Source organism: Cololabis saira, chromosome 11 (assembly GCF_033807715.1).
Source record: "Cololabis saira isolate AMF1-May2022 chromosome 11, fColSai1.1, whole genome shotgun sequence".
Classification (NCBI taxonomy): domain Eukaryota; kingdom Metazoa; phylum Chordata; class Actinopteri; order Beloniformes; family Belonidae; genus Cololabis; species Cololabis saira.
Window position 1 is genome coordinate 34,205,010 of NC_084597.1, and position 21,756 is coordinate 34,226,765.

Below are 21,756 nucleotides of genomic sequence, written 5' to 3' on the forward strand. Positions count from 1 at the left end.
ACCAGTATATTGAGCAAAGCATGTCAACAGTTAGATAAATAAAAAAGTCAAAGTAAAGCACCTTCTCCTTTCTATCCGTCGACCTTGCTCATATTAACCTGCATATGTACCCAAGGCTGCAATAATTTCCTGCTGTTCTGTAGTGTATGTTAAAGTTATTTAAAGCAGCACAATGTAACTTTCAGCTTTTGTTGAGTTTGGCGGCTCCTTTGGACAAAAGTGGTAGTGGTTTACCAGTAGTGTGGCAGGGTTCCTACCATGCTCCTCAAAGTTACATAGTGCCAGTGAAGGCAATACAGACCCCTCAGACCATGACAGAGGTTCATTAAACCTGTTGGAAGTTGATGTACCATCACAATGACTCTGGAAATAATATATTAATGTGGAAAAGTTACATTGTGCTGCTTTAAGTGTATTGTACACACTCTCACAAACACATACATATAACCTCTGGGAAGATTTTAAATGTCATTTGAATATAAGCACATATTTATTTCTGACAATAATTCCCACTTTGTGCTCGGGGCTGCGCTTGACTTAGCGGTTCCAATAATTTTTAATGTGGAAGAAGCTTTTAGGTGGCTTTTATTTTCAAAACATGAGCATAAGGGATTCTCACAGGGCTGTGACATTCCCATTAGGAATAGGATTCTCACAATGTAGCACACACATGAACTTCGAAACACACATTAGCTCTGTTGTCCCTGCCTGCAGCCTCTATGACAGATTGTGCGTAAATTGTACTCCACTATGTTTTGGAGCACTGCCTTAAGATTGTAGCTACTGTGAACTTAAAATGGATTTTTTTCACAGTTTCTTAAGTGGACAACACAACTTGTATGTAAATGATTCTTGCTTTAAATGCAAATGCCAGTACTTTCAGCTTGCTTTAGACTTGTCTAAATTAACATGGACGAGCGTGGTTTGGGCTCTGCTATTCTAGTGCTGTATTACAACATGTAAAGCTGGTTTTAATGGATTTTTGAGGACATAATGGGCTACAGGCTGATTTGTTTTTCATGTTTATTGACTCCAAGCTTCCACCCTAATCCTATTAAACAAAAACAAATCCTACATGTGTGATTTACACAACTGTTTTTGTTATTTAAAGAACAAAATACACCTGCAGAGCATTTAGAAACAGTGTGTTTATAAGAGAAATACAATATCAATGGAAGTGTGAGAAGCTGGCATCAGTCACGTCCAATCAAATCAAATCCTCTAATTTCCCTTAAAAGTGATGCACTCCTTCCATGAGGCATTGTAATATTTATTATTAGGAATCCCACTGGGAATGAAAGACAGTCTTGCCTTGGCAATATTACCTTGAAGGTTCAAAGCTGTAAAGAAATCATTTGTAGGACTAAATTTGAATATATGGCATTGTTAGTCTTTTGCGCAGGACATATTGTCTGTACGTTTAATTGAAGATCTGGTGTCTGTGTCAAGAAAACACAATTCTTGTCCCTGGAATTCACATTGACTTAATTTTCATATAGGTTAGTTTATTTTGTGAAATCTTCTTAAAACACAAAATTAAACTGGTGAAATTAAAGACTTGGCTGTTTTTTCAGCCAATTACTAAATGACATATTAAAGAAGCTGCTGCTAGTGACCAAATGGTAATCAAAAGTAATTAACCTTTTTGTTCAATGCAATTACCACAAGGCCTTGCATATAGGAAACCTTTAACTGGATACACGTCAAAAAACCATTTAGTCTTTTATATCAATGGTACACACAAGCATAATATTTTTCATGATTTTTAGCTTCTACTACTCTTAATGTACCAAATTCCCATCAGCTAGGCATTGTTAGGACTCAGACTATTGTTTCACAGTCAAAAAATCATGAACACACAAGATATTCCCAGAAGGGATATTTAACTTTCCTTAACAAAGGGTGTAAGTAAGAGACCTTATTTTATGTCTGTTCCTCTTTTTGCTTTTTGTCCCCCCCCTACCCATTTCCTGTCTAACCACTTTCAAATTAAGGCCACTAAAACTGTTAAAAATAGACAGTGCTCTGTTATTATATTTAATTATTAATTTATTTTGTTGGACTTGACAAAAACAGACAGCTCGATTATTTCTAGAATGCAAACAGAGAGTGGATAAAGATAAAGAAATGAAGAAATTAGAATGTTTCTGCTGCTTGAAGAAACTGCTTTTCTTTCAGTTGCTGCAAAGTCTTGAAATATATAGAATCCTTCAAAGGTGTTCTATCATTTGTTTTATTGATGCAATATTTGTTTTGTTCTTAAACTCAGCTTCTTTGGTTGGATTTTGGTTGGATTTGGTTGGATTTTGGTACTAATTGCCAGTTGGTTTAGAAGAAAGTCAAAGTCAAAAACTATAAGAGAAGGAAGCAAACACTGAATAAGCTGGTTATGCTGTAGTAACTATAGTTACGGTATTTAAATAAATTAAAATAAAAGTCAGTTCGTTCTAAATGACAATTTATAACACATCTGTTTTATCACATTTCTTACAAATGCAGGCTAAGTAAGTCAACAGTGTGAAAGTGATGTCTCAGGCTCTTTGAATCCTTCTTTCACGATTTCTACCCAACAAATGCTATCATTGTTATCTTGGAATATACTCATATCATCAATTAAAACTGTATATTCATGGAAAACTCACGTTGTTCAATATATAACATTGCTGAGTCTTTTATTTGTTTTAATTAGCTTCACTGTTTAAGTGCTTGTCTTAAGGCTACACAGCTGTTTTATCCCAACACCTTGAATCATTTTCACAGTTATTGCTTAATAACTTGTCTGTCACCCGAAATAAATCAGTCACTGTGTTCTTTTGTAGTGGAAGGTTCTCACCTATTTCCTTAGTTAAATCTAGGTGGGAACTTTTTCTCTTTTTTTTCCAGGCCCCACAGAGTATGCATTTCAAAAGACCTTCACTCATTAAAAATGGAAAGAGCTGAAGAGGCAAGCAACCATCAGCTGTATGAAGCTGAAAAAAATCTCATTTTAGCTTCATGCAGGTAGACATGCAAGCAGATAACAGAAAATTCATTATGGTGGTCTTTTTCAGATAAAAAAAGCAGTATTCCTTACTCAAACTATGAACTTCAGAATAAAAGTCCCTGATTTTGATGCTATGATGCTTTTTAATAACCATGTTGTTGATTGTACTGATTCGTTTGAAAAACTTAAGTGGTAAACTCACATTTTATACTAAAGTTTGGAAACAGCGTGATTTGCTTGTGGAATTGCCATTTGCAAAACCAGGGTTTTAAATGGCACATAAAGAGCATCGCTAGATAAGGTGTTATCGATCAACAGAAGCATAAAATAAAACATGGAATGAGTTTAAAAGGTTGAAATGAAGCGAGTAGTTTTGTCTGTATTGACATGTATGTTGATCAATTTTCTCCACACTTATGCTCCGTGTTATTAATCGGCAGCTCGTTGATTCCACCATTGAAGAGGCGTTTTCACATCAGTGAATTTTAACATCAGTCAATCACAGAAATGTGCATTAAATTGGACTATTCCCAATGTAATATCTACCAAGGATAATTTGATTGATTGTATCATTTTGTGGACCATTATTGTGATGAGATAAGCAAAGACAAATTTATTTGCTACAGAATTCACTTTACAAGCCTGTACTCACAGTGACGGTCTGCACTATTCCTGAAATATACAGTTGTCAGAAGAGAAATGAGCAGAATGCTAATTGTGTGCCATCAATGCTCTGTACTTACCATACTGAAGTTTTCTCTACAAATGAACCACCATGTTTTATACTTATAATGTGACAGTAATTTATTTTGTAACTATTGGGTACCTTGAATGTCAGCCTCACAATATTTAAACAAGAGTTCTGCAATCAGATTTTTCTGGACTGTAAACTCATAGGACATTTACATTTTATTTAGATTTCCATGCTCTTCCCCAGTTTAATTTGTATGTTGGCATTAGAAACGTGGTTAAAAGAATAACTATATAGACATGATTCAAAATATTTATATAAACATATTTAAAGTTATTTAATATTCTGTTTTAAACCAATGACAAGAGACAATGAAGGGCTGTGAGAGAATGAAATTAAATGTAAATCATTTTGAAAAACTAAGATGATTCACAGTTTGAAAAAGTCTTCAGATGTACATTATGTAGTTATCCATGTAATTACCCTCAAGGTTTCTCCTGGACTTGCATCCAAGGCCTGGAATATACTTAAAGTTAACAATACGTACACATACGCATCATGGTTGCCACGGGGTTCCTACATTTGTTTGGCAGATCAGTCTTGATGGAAGAAATATATGACGTGTGCGTGGCATGCAACATAGAGTTGACCTCTGGAGGCAGGAGGTCACCAGTCAGCAGTCCTCTTTGCACGCTGTTAGTAGATCAGCTGGCACTTTGGTTTGCGGGTGCTGTCAAGTTTGCACACGTTTTTACACACGCAAACCTTTAGTAAATCGGGCCCTTAGAGTTTATACTCTGCCAAGTCGAAGCCGTTGGTATCACATTGACCGGCCATATAATACAGAACCGAGAAACATTCACAACAGAGCTGGTTGTGTGGGAACAGATGCAAAATTCTTGGAAAAACTGGAGGTATATCTCAGGCCTGAGGCATCTAAATATGTAGAGAAATAAAGATAGAAGTAGTGTGCAGAGCAAGAAGATATACCACCAGGGCCACAGACGGAGATATGAAGGGAGTTAGGCCACCAGATGGTCTAATGACCACAGGAAATATTACAGCTGGGAACTGCACACCGACATTAATGACACCAGTCATTAATGAGCCCTGTGAAGAGCAACCGTGCGTATGTCCTCCCAATAGTGTGTGTATGGCACATCCAACTGTACTTGCAAGGTCAAGAAGTCTCGCTAATTCTTGTTTAATTGCCAAAAGGCAATTTATGGAGACATTTCAACCTCAACTGTAAAATGTTTAGACCAGGCAATATACAGTATGCTGGGTATGCTGGGACTTACTTTTTCCTTTATTTTTTTTGAAAAGCAAGTACTTATCAATAACTACAAAGTACTTAATCAAACCTTGAACATTTTTGAACCAGTGGTACTAGTTATCCAAGATGATATACTGACCTGTTATAAATCAGAGAGCTGGGAAATTCACAATGCAGCAAGTTATTGTAGCTTCTTAGCCTCTCCCACTTTTACTCAAGCTCCTTCGCAAGTATAAACTTCTTCACAGGCAAGGTATATTTTGCAGACCATTATGGACAGAAAATACATGTCGACTGAAACTATCTTGGCACAACGCTTAAAGCAGTCGCTACTGGTAATTTGTATATGTATTCAGATACATACTCATATGAATGCTTCTGACAGGTTGTGACAAAGTGACACACATCCTGAAAGTTGAAAACTTGCCTTTGTCACCTTGGGAACGACAAATCATAGCTGTGATGTTGCCTTTAGAGTCGCAGACCTAGTCTAAGAAAATGGACTTAACTCACTTAATTAAAGAGGCCTTAAACTTAAGTCATTCATAAAACAATGTAACATCTTTCTGTATTACTCCTGTTTTGTTCCTCTGTGGCCTAATGTCTGGATACTACTGACTGAGAATGAACTGCCTTTGTGCAGTGTGAGGTCTGTGACTTCGTATTCATCCTCCTACCGTCTTTGTTTCTGTTTGTAAATCCCTGTTGGTCCTGCGTCTTTCCCTCCATTCTTCATTCCCTTTTTTATCTCTCTCTCATGGGTCTATATGAAATATTCTGTCCAGGCTCCAGCAGATAATTAGAAAGCACTGAACCATGGCTCCAACATGGGGGCTTTTCTCGTATCTGTTTAGTGAATGGGGGGTTTAAGAGGTAGAAGGTAGGTCGCCTGTAAAACATCTTCATGGTCAGAATCGTACGCCATTCTAAAATGGTGCTGTCCTACAACATATTTTAGATAGAGAAAAGGAGAAAGAGGGGCAGAAGAGCACAGGGATGGACAAATGAGTGATAGATGGAGCGTGAGAGAGAAGGAATTGAAAAGAAGATGGAAGGACAGACTAATGTCTTTTATCCATTAGCTCTGTTTTCCATAGTCAAAGATCACACCACTTTGCTGTTTGTTCATTAATTAGCAAGTTTCTCCAATCAACAGCATTTTCTAAAGCAATGGCCCATAATAGCTAAAGTAAAATAACAATAACAGCTAACATTTACTGTCCAATTTTTAGATAAAGCTTTTTTTGTGAGTTTGTTATAACACGTAGCCAGCTGCGACCAACTCCAGCCGAGTGTGAAATAATAATCTTCCTTTCATCACGTTGCCTTTGGAAAGTTGTTTTAACCTCGTGAACCAAAGCATTACAAAATTATATATTGCAGATGTAAAATGGACATCACTGAAATAATGGAGTCATGGTGAAAAAAAATAACTGGCACATCATAAGACTTTTTATCAAGACACCAAAGAAGGTGGCTGTGAGTAGGGATGGTAAATGCACTGTTAAAGTAAAACTAAGTAGTGCCTGGAAGCAAAAAGAACTTCAAGAGACGGACTACAATGTAGATTTTTTTATGTCCCATAACTTAAATCATGTTTCTTTGAGGTTCATGAATCATCATGTCATGGTATTGCATAAAACACACATCACAATCGAATCCTGAACTGAAATGTGATAATCATTTTACTTCCTGTACATTGACTCAACTGCAGCTTGATACATCAGAATTACAATTAAAAACAAATAAACTGAAAAAAGTATTTGCATTAAGTCATTGCAGCATTTCACATATGTGTTGGCCACCATTTCGTTGGTAAGTTTGGCATTAAGAGCTCTCTGATAAGTGTCAGACAAGCTTGACCGCCCTGTTAGTTGCTACTGTATGTCTGGTAGTGTTAAAGTACAACCTCTACCTCACTTTGGCCTTGCCATGGTGTTATAACATGAATTCTGTCTTGGACTAGATGCTATTCCAGACATCCTATTGGACTCTTTCTAGTTCATCTACTTCACATGAGTCGCAGTGTAACCCCGTCCTAGCTTAGTGTGGGCATACGCCTCCATGTGGCCAGGCTTTGACTTTTACCTGACTTTGTTACAGCAGAGCCTTATTATGAAGTCATGAAGTGACTAGCTAGTTATAGTTTGTGCTGACGGCTTATTGCTGTGCTAGAAAAGGACAGAGGAGCCTTTGGGACGATTTTGCATTACAGCGTGTCCTTGGCACGCGGGAATGTTCACACGTTGTCATGTATGAAACCGCACATGCACACGCCAAGGAAACGCAGCCACATATTCAATGGGAACGTACACACAGCTGTGTCCACACCCGTGGCATGACCACACACACGCGCAATGTTTTTTATGAGCCATTCCTTTTGGCTGTAGCAGGAAATGAATGTCCAGTAGCTAAGGCTGTTAATTAACATTTATGACTGGAGATGACCGTTGAATCATTAGACAGGCTCTCAGAGCCTTCACATCAAAGCAACCAGGGTATAAAAATCCAATCTCTGTCCCTGACTATCTGCCAAAGTAATGATGGTGGATCATGATGTTGATTTGTTTTATAATCTGAATATAAACTACACTGATCCCATTTGGGGGGGTGCAGTTTGTCCCCCACGCATGGTGTGTGTCCATGGGATGTTTGGAAATTGTGGAGAACTTTGATGTGTGATGTCCTGTGGGGGGATGTCTTATAGGGGATTTTCAAGGGGTCAGTTTGTATTCTCAGTTGTTTCTCATGTTTCTGTTGCTCAAAATTCAGTTTTACAACAATATAAGTTCAGTCCCTCAGGGAAAGGAAAAAAAAAAAACAAATCCTTAAAGGAGACCTATTATGGCATTTAATGTATATTTTAAACAGGCCTTGAATGTCTTAAAAACAATCAAAAGCTTGTTTTTTCTACATAAATCAGAAATTCAGCCTGTGGGCCATGTCTCTAGTTTTACCGCTTCTAACCTCCTCTATGAGGGATCCTGAGGGGAGGGGAGGCTATGATAATGAGGCTCTGTGCTGATTGGCTGCCTGAATGACGTGTAGCAGGGGAGGAGACAAAGCCTCGCTCCGGGCAGAAGAGCAGCATGGGACACAAAGCGTGTCCCATGCGATGCGATCGAACTTCAGTGACAAAATAAATTCCATTGCTTTATTTTTTTTGTATTGGACTGTCCTAACTGGCCGCGAGTTTAACAGTTTCAGTGTGGAGAGAGAGCGTCCGATGTCACGCAGCTCGATGCGATGGTCGGACGCTCGCATGCATTTATGACACGGTGTAAACGGATCTTAAGCCTGAATTATGGTTCTGCGTTAAATCGACGTGTACCCTACGCCGTAGGCTCTGCGTTGGTGTAATGCGGAACCATAAATCAGCCTTTAGTTCCCTGAAGAGGGATCAGGGTCACCTCGTCTTCACACTAATTCACACAGGAAGATTTAATTGAATTCTAAACAGGTACACCACAGTTATTTACTCCGATTCCTCATCATTTCATTTCTTATGTTACAAGACAAATGAATCATGTTAACTGTAAAGAAATCACAACACTGAATTTTCACAAATGGCAACTTTATTGTTAAAAAAAAAATAACATAAGTTGTATATAAATAATATTTATGCACTATTGCTGGCTCAAGGAAGGACCGTGCGTCTTCTGAAGGCGTCGTTGAACAACTTCAGGTGCTTGGAAGATCTGAAACCATAAACAGAAGAAAAATGTATTACGGTACTAATAGAGCTCCGTAACATGGAGTAACACCGGAGCTAAGCTAAATACTTAGCCCATGCAAAGATCATACTTGTAAACAAATATAAATAACATAACAAATTAACGTCACTTACCGCTGACTCGTGTGCAGTTGCCGGGTCCGTACTGATGATACTGATCCTTTTATGAGGGTAAATGTCGATGCAAAAACTGTCCTTCATTGGTGAAACAGCCATACGCTTCTAAACAATGGCGGACGCTGCAGCCAGTGGAGTTAGTTGTGGGCGTGGTTTCAGCAACGGAGGCCGACCTATGGAAATCTGCGCCTGTCGTGACGTCACGACAGGCGCAGATTCTGAGCGGCTCGTAAAAGTCACATGACACTGGAAGGATCCTCCGGGCGGGGTGAACAGAAGCTGCAGAATTTGGTTGCTTTCCTCCTTCTCTGTGTTGGCAGGCTGAGGGGAGACCACTTTATATATGTTAAAGCAAGAAAAAACGTGTTTTTCATAATAGGTCCCCTTTAAATGAATACATTGAATCACTTACCAATAATCACTATCCTGGAAGTAGATTTTTATTTTTCTGAGGGAGCTCAGTCAAACCAGTGCCCATAACAATGATCGTATAGAGGTTCTATGTCTCCTATCACCTAATACCCTAGTTTTGCCACCGGCTGTTTCCTTATGTCTCTGATCTTCCTTAGTGATCTTGCTGTTTTTCTATCTCCTGCTTCACACTCTTTCATCTTCTAATTTCTACCAGCCACATTCATCACACATAGTCTATTTTTCTCATACCCCCAACAGTCCAGCTTGCCTTCAACCATTAAAACATAGGCTGCATAAAAACCATGGTGAGAAACTGGGCGATTTAATACAATTTGAACAAGCTGGACCAAGATCTGGCAGTAAAGAGGTTCCAAAAAAATCAAGACCACAATCAATTCTCATCAAAAAGATGTTGAGGCACACTTGTTAGATAACGATAGGCAAAGACAAACCTGTGTTTTCATACAATCCATGTGATATCAGAAGAAACGAATGCAAATGACAAACTTTAGAACCATGGCACAACAAACAGAGCTGTGATTATTCCGAATAATACAAAACTTTGTGGATTTATTAAGATGTTATGCTGAAAAAACTCTGAGAGGCGTCTCTCCCTTACATATTTTAACTCGTCTTTGGATGATTAATCACAAAGCTTATTGACTAAGGCGCAAGTTTGATAAAATAACAATTTGAAGAGGCACATAAAGGAGACACTTCAGCAAATAACAAGCAATAACAAACAATAACAAATAAAGCTTTTGCCAAAGTGGACTGTTTTTTTTTCAAACAGCTTGAATAATTTATTTAGTAATAAAAGAACTGCATGGTACTGTCATGCTCTGCAGTCTGTGTCACTTCAGTGCGCCATCATGCAGCCTGTAGCTGTCACTTTATCAATGAATGCAGAAACATATCTTTGTACCTGGTCATACAGGGCTCAAAAATGAATTAAGAAGTTCCAAACTCATTTGTATTTCTTGAAACTACTGCAACTTAAAAAAAAATAATTTTAATTTTTCCCGTTTTCTTCTCCACCTCAGCTCAAATTGAACCTTGTTTGTCACATGTAAAGTATTTATAAACATATAAACACAGAGGCATATAGCAACACATAAACAAATGAACTTTCATTCACAGCCCGAAACACCCTTCTGCCAATCTTTCAGCAGCATTTTGTCTGCTATTCCCTGCCCGAACTGCCGCATTTGTGTTGATATGTCAGTGTGCATGTATGTGTGTTGGCAGTCTGACGACCACAGATAAGGTGGCAGTCATCTTATCGAGCTCAGCCAACCTACCCTAAACCCTCACAAACCTCAGGTGTCACAACATGTTGGCTTTTCCCCAAGCACGCCCTCATTTTCATGTCAGTTTCACACTGCACCACTCTCTCTCAGTCTCGGCCCTCCCTCTGTCTCTACCCCTTGATTTGTCCAGCACTCATTTTTGATAGGCAGTTAAAGCCCATTGTAGTCCAGTTTTCCTCTTTGGCTCGCCTTTCATTCTTTCATTACTTTTTATTCCCACAAGCTATTTTGTTCTTTTTCAGTATCCATACACTTGGTTGTGCAATTAAGTCTAGCTTATATGTGGGTGACTTTGAAGCTTTCGCTTTCTTGCTTATTTGTATTTTGGACACACCTTTCTTCTGTTATTTCCACTTCCTCTTTTTCTTTTATGCCTTGCGCTCTCATTAACACTGATGTCACCCAGTTCTCTCTGTATTCTTAAATGGCTGAAGTTTGCTTTAATGATATTAGACTACCTGATCCATTCTCAGAGGTAGTTAAGTCTACCCTGCACATTTTTTTTTCAATACATGTTCATCTGTTTATCAGCTCACAACTTAGCAAAGGGTACTTTTTTTCCTTTTTTCCTCCAAATCACACCTTTCTCCAATACTGCCTTGGGTTGCTGTCACTCTTTAATCTTGCAAGCTGTCAAGTCCTCCTTCCCTCCCTCTGGCCTTGTAAGACCATCTTTAATAGCTTATGAGCTTAATGTTTTGTTGCACTCTTGAAGGGTTTCAGCAACCCAGCAGAGGATGAAAGTAAGGCGTCAGTCAGGAGGAGTAAAAGTAGGGCTCTTTAAAAAAGTAAAAGGACAGAAAGCACTGCCCAAGCAGGATGATCAGTAACTTCAACAGGGCCACTTTCAAAATAAAACCGCAGATCTGCCTAAGCACAAGAGTCCTAAAACATAAAGAAAACTAGCTGCAGAAGAAAACATCTACGCAAATCAAGATCCCCAGAAAATCACACCAGCTCCTATTGAACCCCCAAATAAGAGTTGGCACCCCTGTACATGGTTCCTTCCAATAACCCCCTGTAGATAGTTTGTCTATAATTGTTTTTCCAAATTGTATACTTTTATACAATACTATTTACACTGTGAACTCATAAAGAATTTGTGAATGCGTGCTGTCCAAATATCAAAGTGCCATTGTCCTTTAGGCAGAAGTTACGGTGGCAAACTTTCTTATTTTACCCTTTTGTCCAAGTTACTACCACAAGACAATGAGACTGTCTGATCTCTCCTGTCTTCTCTGAGAGTTTAAAGCTGTGCCATCCCTGATGGCACACCACTGTCTTCTTTTTAACTGACATCTTACCACTTTTGTACCTCAACATGATGTAGTGACCACGGAGTGTACGAAGTGTACAGCATCCTATGTTCAATCATCTGACCGTTTTAGCATCCCGGTGCTTGCAGTTTACTTTGTGAAGACATAATTGTCAGTGTGAATGCACCTATGCATTCAAAATGCTTATTCAAATATAAGTGAGTATGTAAGTGATTTGAAACGCAACCTTTTCAAATAAAATGGGGGTTTAGGTAAATTGTTTAGCTTCAGTCCTGATATCTTAATGTAAGTTTTCCGTGGATAGGGATGATGTTAAAACTAAAACTACTAAGTGTTGATAGAATAATGCCTGGAGTGTAACTTTGACTGACTGAAATTGACTTTTTCTGCTTTTTAAATACAGGAACAGTCCTGTGGTAATAGTTTGCTGAAATGCTGTTAGACTGCAATACATCAGTGGCCTCAAATTGTTGCACATATTGTGTGTATCTCAGAACCTTTTTCAGCTATAACCCAAGTTATATATCACATACTAAAAGTTAGAACTGGTTAGTTGATGGTGTAACAAAGGACACCAATCCTGTCATGTTTTAGCGCTGTAACTGTGCACTAGGTACATTTATGGAAATTGTTGTCCCTCTCATTCATGACCAGACAATAACATGCTACTACAGTACCATTCACTATGTATCTTAGTTTTCTGCCAGATGTGATCATCTCCGTAAGTTGTCAGCAGCTCCTTCTTTTTTCTATTAAATCAAACCTTTCAATTCATTTCAACTTATGTCTCTCCTCCTTTTCCTGTCTCTGCCCTCACATTCCTATCTAAACCCATGACAGACATTCATTATCAGCCTTTAGGAGAGGGTGTAGTTTCAATGCACTCTTGCTCTCTCATTTTTCCTTTTATACTTTTTTTTTCTTTTTGCCTCTCCCTTTGTCCCTCTCTCCTGCTTTGACTGCATTTACATCTCGTGGTAGAGGTGGACACAGTGAAAGGAGTCAGTGTCTCATTTTCCCTCTAGGGTTCATCTTTCTTTTTGTCCTCAACGTGTGGAGGATTTATTGTTTTTCTCTCCTGTACTATCTCCTTCATAATTAATGAGAAAGAAGCTTTCTTTATTACTTAAGCCAATTTGCAACAAGTTTCCTCTACTATGAACATATTAAGTTTAATTCATTAAAAACAAACAAAGCCTTTTACCTCTTTATGATACACACAAGGTATTGGTTTGGCATTGATGACTTGACAAGCTTATAATGCAGCCGAAGCTTGGGGTCACTTGAAAATCACTTGACCAGCAAACAAGATAATTGAGTTTGAGACCACCATAATAGTTCTTTTTTACTTCCTTCTTTCTATTTGGATGGGTTTTAGTTAGGTTTAGGAATGACAGCTATTTGATTAGATTTAGAAAGCATGTATCGTCTATATTAAAAGCAGCACAAAAAATACCAGTTTCAATCATATTTGATGGAACATTTGATTACATTTAGAGACGTGTTGTCTTGCTTTTGCAATTATATGTCCCTATTTTTAGCAACAACCAGGCAGACCAAGGCAGACAGGAGACAAAATGGCAGAGTCAAGAGTGTCAACAAGGTGGTGACACAAAAATGACCAAGTGAGAAACAAAACAAGAGCAAATTCTAGTCTGTTGTAAAGGTGAGTTATCCTCCATGCCCATAGGGGGACCCACTGAGTTTACCTTGCAACAGTTCCTTTGTGCTTTAATCTTCATTCAACATAAAAGTTCCCTTCAGATTAAGAACATATATGGGCAAGGAAGTCCTTAGCAGACAGCAGTAAAATAAACTACACCAAACAAGCATATACATATACAAACAAACTCAATTAAATTCCTCCAGTTTTTCAAAAATTCTTAATAAGATTAAGGGTAGAGGGGGAAATGTGTAGTATTTCCTTTATTTTTAAGGAACAAAAACACAATGTTAAACAGATTTGTGACCTCTGTAGCAGAATGGTACTTTGATTTTATTAAAAAAAAAAAAAAAAAATCAAAATCAACCATTAATTGTTAAAATCATTATGATTCAAATACAGTAAAATACTTCAAAAAGTTCTGTTTTGAAAGGTCACATTATATGTTCACCAATTTAATTCATATTGTGTAGCCTACACATTTTACTATTTAGTTGTTATTCAAAAATGTACACAGAGTGTACGCAGATAGTTTTTATACACTTAGTGAAATGTAATTGCTTATTTACTCCATCTTACTCATACATATGTACAATCTCTCCTTTTTTGTGCTTTTTTCATGCTATAGTGTAGGACTGCACTTGTGTGACACTCAAGAATGATTGAAAACAACCCTTACCAATTGCTCAGGCCTCTTTGCTGATCTGTTCTCCGGGATCCATAAAGCTCCTCTGTGTGTTTATCTATGTGTGAAAAGGCAACAGAGATGCTATAAATAAAGAGTTTTATTTACCCACATTTCAGTGTCCATAAAAAACAAATCACTATACCTTTTAAAATGACAACGTTAACAGCTAGGACAATGTCATGCAGCTATCTGCAGCTTTAAGTAAATAATAATAATAATAATAAATTTATAAATGCAAAGTTAAAGAGTTGCCTGACTGATACAAAGAACAAAAGTGGGAGCTTTTTTATCTATGTTTCCAAGCATTAAATAATGAACATAATTGTCAAAATAAACATTATCTCGAATGTTTCTTTCCTCTTTGCATCTTAAAAACACAACAATATAAATTAAGTTAAACTTATTTTTTGCTAATGCTAATTTACCAGCCAAGTGAAATTATGTTTTCAACTTTAACCCAACAAGTAGCAAGTGTAAGTGATTCCCTTTTTTCATTCAAACTACTATTAACAGTGAAAGAGTTTAACATATAAGATCCCACAGATATTTACGTTTTAGTTACATTTTATCTCCAGCCATCCAGCCAGTCAATGTTTGCTTAGCTGGCTCAGTTAATGTGCAAGCTGTCTCCTGTTAACAGAGAAGGGGATGGACACACAAATAGAGGGAAAAATGTCTGTTGGGACAATTATATGTGCATAGCTATACATTTTTTATGTAAGCAGGAGAGTAGCCTGCATACAACTGCATACAGCTGTTAAAAACTATGTTTTCTCATACAAAGGCATCCTTATGTGAATATATATATACCGTATATATATATATATATATATATATATATATATATATATATATATATATATATATATATATATATATATATATATATATACACACACACACACACACACATATATAGATACATATATTTTCTAAAGTTCATTATTCATACCTGGTCAGTAGGCAAGACAAACAGTCATGTCCCTGTTGCAGAGCAAACCTTGTGTTAAGTTGTCTGTGTTCCATGTTTAATAACCTGTATCAGAATTTGCAACCATGGTTTTCAGCTTTTCCCAGGATTTGCCCACTTAAGTGCAAAACCACCCATACTGTGATGCCACAGTGTAATGACTGAAAATGATTAAAACTTAATCAGTAAAGAGTTTGAAAATGTTTGGCCATGGAAACAAAGCGATCTTATTAGGGTGTTGAAAAGACACACGCTGCGTGTGTAATTATCTCTGAGAGTCGTCTCTCACTGTTCACACTCTCTATCTATTTTAATCCCTCTGTTTGCCGTAGCTATTGTATATTTAGTTCTTTCTCTTATTCTGTTTTAGTTTGTCTTTCTTTCCTGCTTGCATAATCAAGATTCACTCTCAAATGAGTTTAGCCCACTAATACTGTCAACCTCCCTCTCCGGAACTGAAAAGAAGCCTACAGGATTTGTGTTTGCTGATTTGATTGGTTTTATCTTGGGTTATTTTGCATCTTTTTGGTTTAATTTTGTTATTTTATTTTGTGTTTGCAGCTATTGTGAAGCCTTGTTGTTTCAACCAGAGAGTTCAAGAACTGCTGAATTTAAAAAGTACAGCTGGCATCTATGCCTGGTAGAACATTGTTATATTTTCAGAAGGTGATGTTTCACATAATAGCAGATTCTGCAATGTTTTCCATGGCAGAATCAGCAAATTCCCTTCTGTCCACCAGCCAAGCGCAGGCATTGAAAACACAGTGTGTCTGGTATCAAAGTAATAGCCTTTCAGCCACTGATGCCTCTTAATAAACCAAAAAGGCCCGTCTTTACCCTACATAAAAACAACAACAAAACACAGAATAGAGAATAATGTGATCTGCCCAGCTCATCATATATACTTATGCTTGATTAGCAATCTTTAGCTACCATTTAGAATTAACAGAGTGTACCTTTTTCACTGTTTTCAGACATAGGGGGCTCTACAGATGAATAGTGGTAATTACACTTTGTAGTGTTGAGTGATCCAGCCTCCACAGTTCACACTTTCAGACTACACAACTCACTGTTTTATAATCGGGAACTCAGATAATACTGTTTTAGTGATGGCATCTAAAGGACACAAACTCAGTCACACAGCCAGTATGCTAAACACATTTTATCAACAACATACATATAGTAAATTACCACACACAAAGCATGCATTGTTTGGAAACTGATCATAAAAATAATCACTGGTGCAAACTGCATTTGGTTATAATTTGTTCAAAGTGACATATCCTCACTGCTTCACAGGAGTCCCCTCCTCACAATAATCTGTCCATCCTCTGCCTTCTCCTTGGCTGTAGGTCAAATGAGGATTCCCCTGATGGCTTCAAATATTTGTCAAACTAAATATCACCGGTATGCCAGATGTTCAGTGATGTTTCATTGAGCGTCTTTGATGAGTCTTTGAGTTGTTCACACATAATGATTGAGTGCCAACGGGCAACCGTTTTACTGAATTGCCCATGACTAATAGTCCCAAAACTCATCTTTGGTGTTTTTTACTTCCTTTTTAACATTCAATACATCTTTATTTTTACTTTTTCTTTCCTCTACAGTACCAGATTCTCATACTTTAAAAGTACTTGGTTAAGGTTAGGGATATATTTGGAGTGGTGTTTAGATCTGTAATAAGAGACATCTTTTTGTGGATAAGTTCGGACGTTTTCAGCTTTGCCTTGACAACTTATCACATGACTGTTGGATTACAAGCTTGGGCAACCCCATGCATCCAAAAGTGATGATTTGAAGGGAGATACTCTGTTCAACAAAACTGACTGAGAATGTTCCCGACCAAACGTCTTCAAAGTTGGTTCTGAGAACACCCTGTTATGACACTCAGCTAAAGAATTGGTAGTAGGTCTTAGATTTGATCACATCTCTGGAAAATTTGTATTGAACTAAAAAACTGAAGGGTGAAAAAATATGGTTTATACAAATAATAAAAGAAGAACATTTCTAAAATCAGGACAAACATAAATACCAGTTAGCAGCTGAGTGTGGGGGCGAGCACATCACTCCTATCCTAGCCCCCCTTTGCTGGCTCCTTGTGCAGTACAGAATTATTATTATCATTATTATTATTATTATTATTATTATTATTATTATCATTATCATTATCATTATTATTATTATTATTATTATTATTATTATTATTATTATTATTATTATTATTATTATTATTATTATTATTATTATTATTATTTTAAGCTTTTGTTATTTGTTTTTAAATGCTTGAACAACCTTGCTCCACCAAATCTATCCGATCCGCTTCAGCCTTACTGCCCACCCTGATTCCTAAGCCCAGCCGATTGGCCTGTGCAAACGGCCCCTAAAACAAGGCTGTAGCTCAGAGGTGACAGAACATTCCATACTGCTGCTCCCAAGCTTTGGAACAAGTTACCCTTGAGTGTTAGACAGGCCTCCTTTCTTCCTGTTTTTAAATCTCTTATAAAAACACATTTTTATTCCTTGGCTTTTAACACACTGTGATCTTATTTTGTATGGCACTTTAAAACATACCTGTGGTGAACCTGTTATTTTATTTTATGTATGTTTGTGTTTATTTTCTTAACTTATTTTATCTTATTGTACAGCACTTTGGCTACCCCAGTGTTTTTTTTAAAGGTGCTAAACAAATAATGTTGACTGATTGATTATATTGTTTTATACAAAAACCCTGGCCTTCTCAGGAAAACTACACCTTCTTTGCCCTCAATGCTTTAATTTCATGTTTATGCTCAGGTATGAGTACTCTGCTGCTGCAGCCATCATCATTTTGTGGATTCCGGGATATAAGTTGTAGTGTCACGTGGTCACTTGTTAATTGTCGACCAATGAGTTTACTTACATGGCACTTTCCTAAAGTTGTGTCCAGTATTTAATGGATGCAGTCACACGCAACATTTAATTTCCTTGTTTAATAAAATTAATGATACTTTTCTTTTATAACTTTTAAGAGCATGTCTGGGTTTCTCCGTATTCTGTAAAGGGTTGGGTTTTTTTTGCAACTTTTGTTCAGGACACAAGACCACTTCATCAGGAGGGTGGTGCGGCTGCAGTAACAGGCGTTTTACAGAGCAGCATATCTGGCTGATGTGTGTGGCAAGTTAGATTACCATGAAGTAAGAGCTGGTGTGTGCGCTTCATTTTGCGTGTGCTTGTGAATGTGTCCAGCAGGCAGTGAGAGGAGCGTGTAATAGGCTCACCTGTCCCTGGCTGCAGACTGATGGGCAGGTGGAGAGAATGGAAACCAGATGGAAAGAAAGGGGGATGGCAAAAAAGGGGAAAAACGAATGCACAGAGTAGATAAGCCTGCAGTAGGAGCCTAAGGAGAGTTCACATTAGATTTGACTTTTTATACCATCGATGTGTTTCATATGCAAGTTATTTTCATCCATAGGAAATGTTTTTTGTTTTGTTTTTTTAACACCATTTAAAAGATTATAAACTACTTGCTTTCACACTTTTTGCATTTTTTTTTGTTTCTGGTAATATCTTTTTTTTTTAAACTAAACAATGCATTCAGTATGCAATTAAAAAGAAAAATGCATGACACATCCTGTCCTCAATGGCGACAGAGCTCTGTAGGAGCTAGAGACCAATTTGTTTAAAAAGCCTTGGAAAAAGACTGGAATAACTAAATCCCCTTTTTTGAGTGTCTGCTAAATCACTTCCCAGATCAGGCTGTAATATCCTGATCCCAAATCCTTTACTGCACATATTCTGTTATGCAGTGACTGACGCTGTGTTGTTTTCTGACAGGGTGAAGAGGAGGATCCTGCTGACAATTTCTCCCACTCCAAGGTAAGTTCAGTTTTTCTTCTTGAATCTTCTCTTCTTATGTGGGGTTTTCTCTTTATTTACTTTAATTCAGATATTTAGTGAGTCAGGGATCTTCAAAAGTCATTTTCTATGTAGATACATTTTTCTCTTGTTCTTTTCATGCTCAGCTTATCAGCAGGGTTCCAATATCATTTTTTTAAAATTGGTCCTGTGATATCATACATCTTCCCTCACACTTCTTTGAAGATGACAGTTTCAGCAGTTGAGCACCCAAGATCAAATCAACAATGTGAGCCACATGTGTGAAAAACCCAAGAAATACGGGGGAGCCTGTTTGGCACATGTGAGAACAACACAGATCCTGCACGAGAATGAAACTTTTCTCTCTCAAAGCTCTGAAATTCCCAATGAACTGCTCTTTTCCCCTTATTCTATATCACATCTTTGGTGGTATTTTGTTGCCGTAATGACATGGGTGTCAGCAGAATGATGTGTGATGTCTGTGTGTATGTGTGTGTGTGTGAGCACAGTGGCCATTGAAAGGACTCTGCAGAGGTGTATAGAGTTCCCTCCGTTCAAAAATGCCAGTGACATACATACTTAGGCGGTCAGAAAGTGCAGGCATGCAGACATCACACACCATCACCCAGGCACGCATTGGTGTGCATGCACACACACGCATAAAAACATCCAGGAAATATGCAGACGTTATGGACACACACATAGACAGACGTCCAGATTCCATACAGGCCACTGCAGTGCATTCACACTGGCAGCTCAGGACTTTAAGGTCACACACAGGGAAGACCAAGTCTGACGCAGAACTTTGAACACTGATAGCATGTGTACACTTTTTTCTTTTTTTTTTTTCAGCCTCAACCTGAAGCCACGACCTGAAGCTAAATCTTAATGTCACCCCTTTTAAATTGCAAAACAGGGCCTGCAGTTAATTTGGACAGGTTTATATATAAATGGCAGATGATATTTGCAAACAGAATTATCATAATGCAAACCGTCACTCTCACGGCTCTTGCAGTAAAGAAACTGAGTGTAAAAGGCCTTGCTTCTGGGTAGCTCGTCTAAGTTTGGGGGCAGGGGTTGCTAATTTGCGTTCACGAGCCAGATTTCCCACCTGCACATCTCTGAGATTTAAACCGAGGACACAAGCCCTCAAAAGCTTTAGGCTACTACTGGGAACTGGTGTAATGCAATGTAATTACTGAATGTAATTTCTTAAAGGTTATCTTTTTTTCTTTTTAACATAAGCATAATTGAGTTCAAGTCCAAGAAATGTATTCTCTTGCTAGTGGGTGTTTGGCTGTTAGCAAGGCATAAGTCATGTTGCAGATTGTAAATAAACAAAGAGGAAAGATGCAGAAAGACTAGGTGCAAGAAACGATTTGGAAAGAGGAAAAACTCAGGAAAGAAGACGGGTCTGTTGGCACTTTAACGATGTTAATAGGCCTGGTAATATATATATATATTTTAACACAGTCTCCAGTGTTCATATATAGTCCAATTTTAACCATCAGTTATGAAGATATTGTCCTTTTTGCTCTGTATTTTGCCTTAAGCAAGATTTTTTTTTTTTTACAGCAGCTAATCTGCTAATTAGCTTGTTTTAAAGATTTTTCTTGTTTGCCGAACTCTGTTTGACATGTTAGATTAGTTAGTTCTTTCCCTTATTTTCATTCTTATTGAATTTTAGTGCAGTTATATATAAGAAGAAGAGGACCAAGTAAAAAGAGTTTGATTGAGTTGAAGACTGATTGCCACTGGTTTGTATGTATTTTGTGCAAAACCTTGTCGTTAAAACCAGGCACTCTGAGTAAGTGAATGTCAATACTTTGAAAAATATAACAGTCTATATTTTCACATTGGAGTTAAAAGCTTAGTGGAAATGCATTGCTTATAGAGATGAACAAAGAATACCCATAAGGCACTATTTTTCAAGGGCACCGTTGCTGTATGAAGAGCTTAGTGTTTGTCAGGATAGAGTCGTGACTGATTCAGTTCATTATAACCTGATGCAACATTTGAGCGCCTTTACCATCCAAGCATGGAACAACAAAGCTTCTTTCACAACGAGAACTGAATTGAGCCAGTCTTCAATTCCGGCCACTGTAATTAAGATGTTTTCACTAAGACGCACACACACCTGTTACCAACACAACATAGATGACAGTGTGCTGGGCCCTCACAAAGTGTTGCAACAGAAAACAAACAGAACACCAAATACATTTGCTCCATTGCTGGCCAAGAAAAGCCAATGGCGTCCACTGAGTTATGGTCTGCCAATTTTCCCTCAAAATCAGAAACATTTCTTCCGTGATGTCTTGGAAACAAAAGACAAGATCCTTATTGGATGAGCCGACAAATACTGTCCGACAGAGTACTTAGTTGATCCTTGTTGCATGGCCATACATTTCTGCTTTTCGAGTGATCTTGCTCTTTTAGATTCATAATGACTGAAGAACATGACGATACAATGCAACTCTATGATGTCATGCTGATGTCATGCTGATGTCAGCTGATGTTTGAAAAAATGGTCTTCAAGGAAATATTTTTGTGGAGAGTTTGGTTGTTTTAATCATTGCTTTTATTTATTTATTTTTTTAAATTTTTTGGCCTTTGAGTCTTTGGTCACATCTAGGATGATTATTTATTATGACCCTGTTGTTAAGTCAGAAAACATGTAAAATCATGTTAATATGATAAACTTTGCTGTATGACATCCAGGAAATATGCAGGGGTCTTGATTTCAGACGTACTCTAAAAACTGTGAAGAGAAAGTCAATAA

At 37.5% G+C, this 21,756-nt stretch overlaps 1 protein-coding gene across 1 annotated transcript in view; it reads left to right on the top strand.

Moving 5' to 3' along the window:
* Window positions 1-21,756, top strand: part of cntfr (ciliary neurotrophic factor receptor) — a 274,550-nt gene that overhangs the window by 25,003 nt on the left and 227,791 nt on the right. Inside the window, exon 2 of the mRNA XM_061734387.1 lies at window positions 18,936-18,977. The gene's annotated coding sequence lies outside the window, so the exon portion shown is untranslated. The remainder of the gene's footprint in view (window positions 1-18,935; window positions 18,978-21,756) is intronic.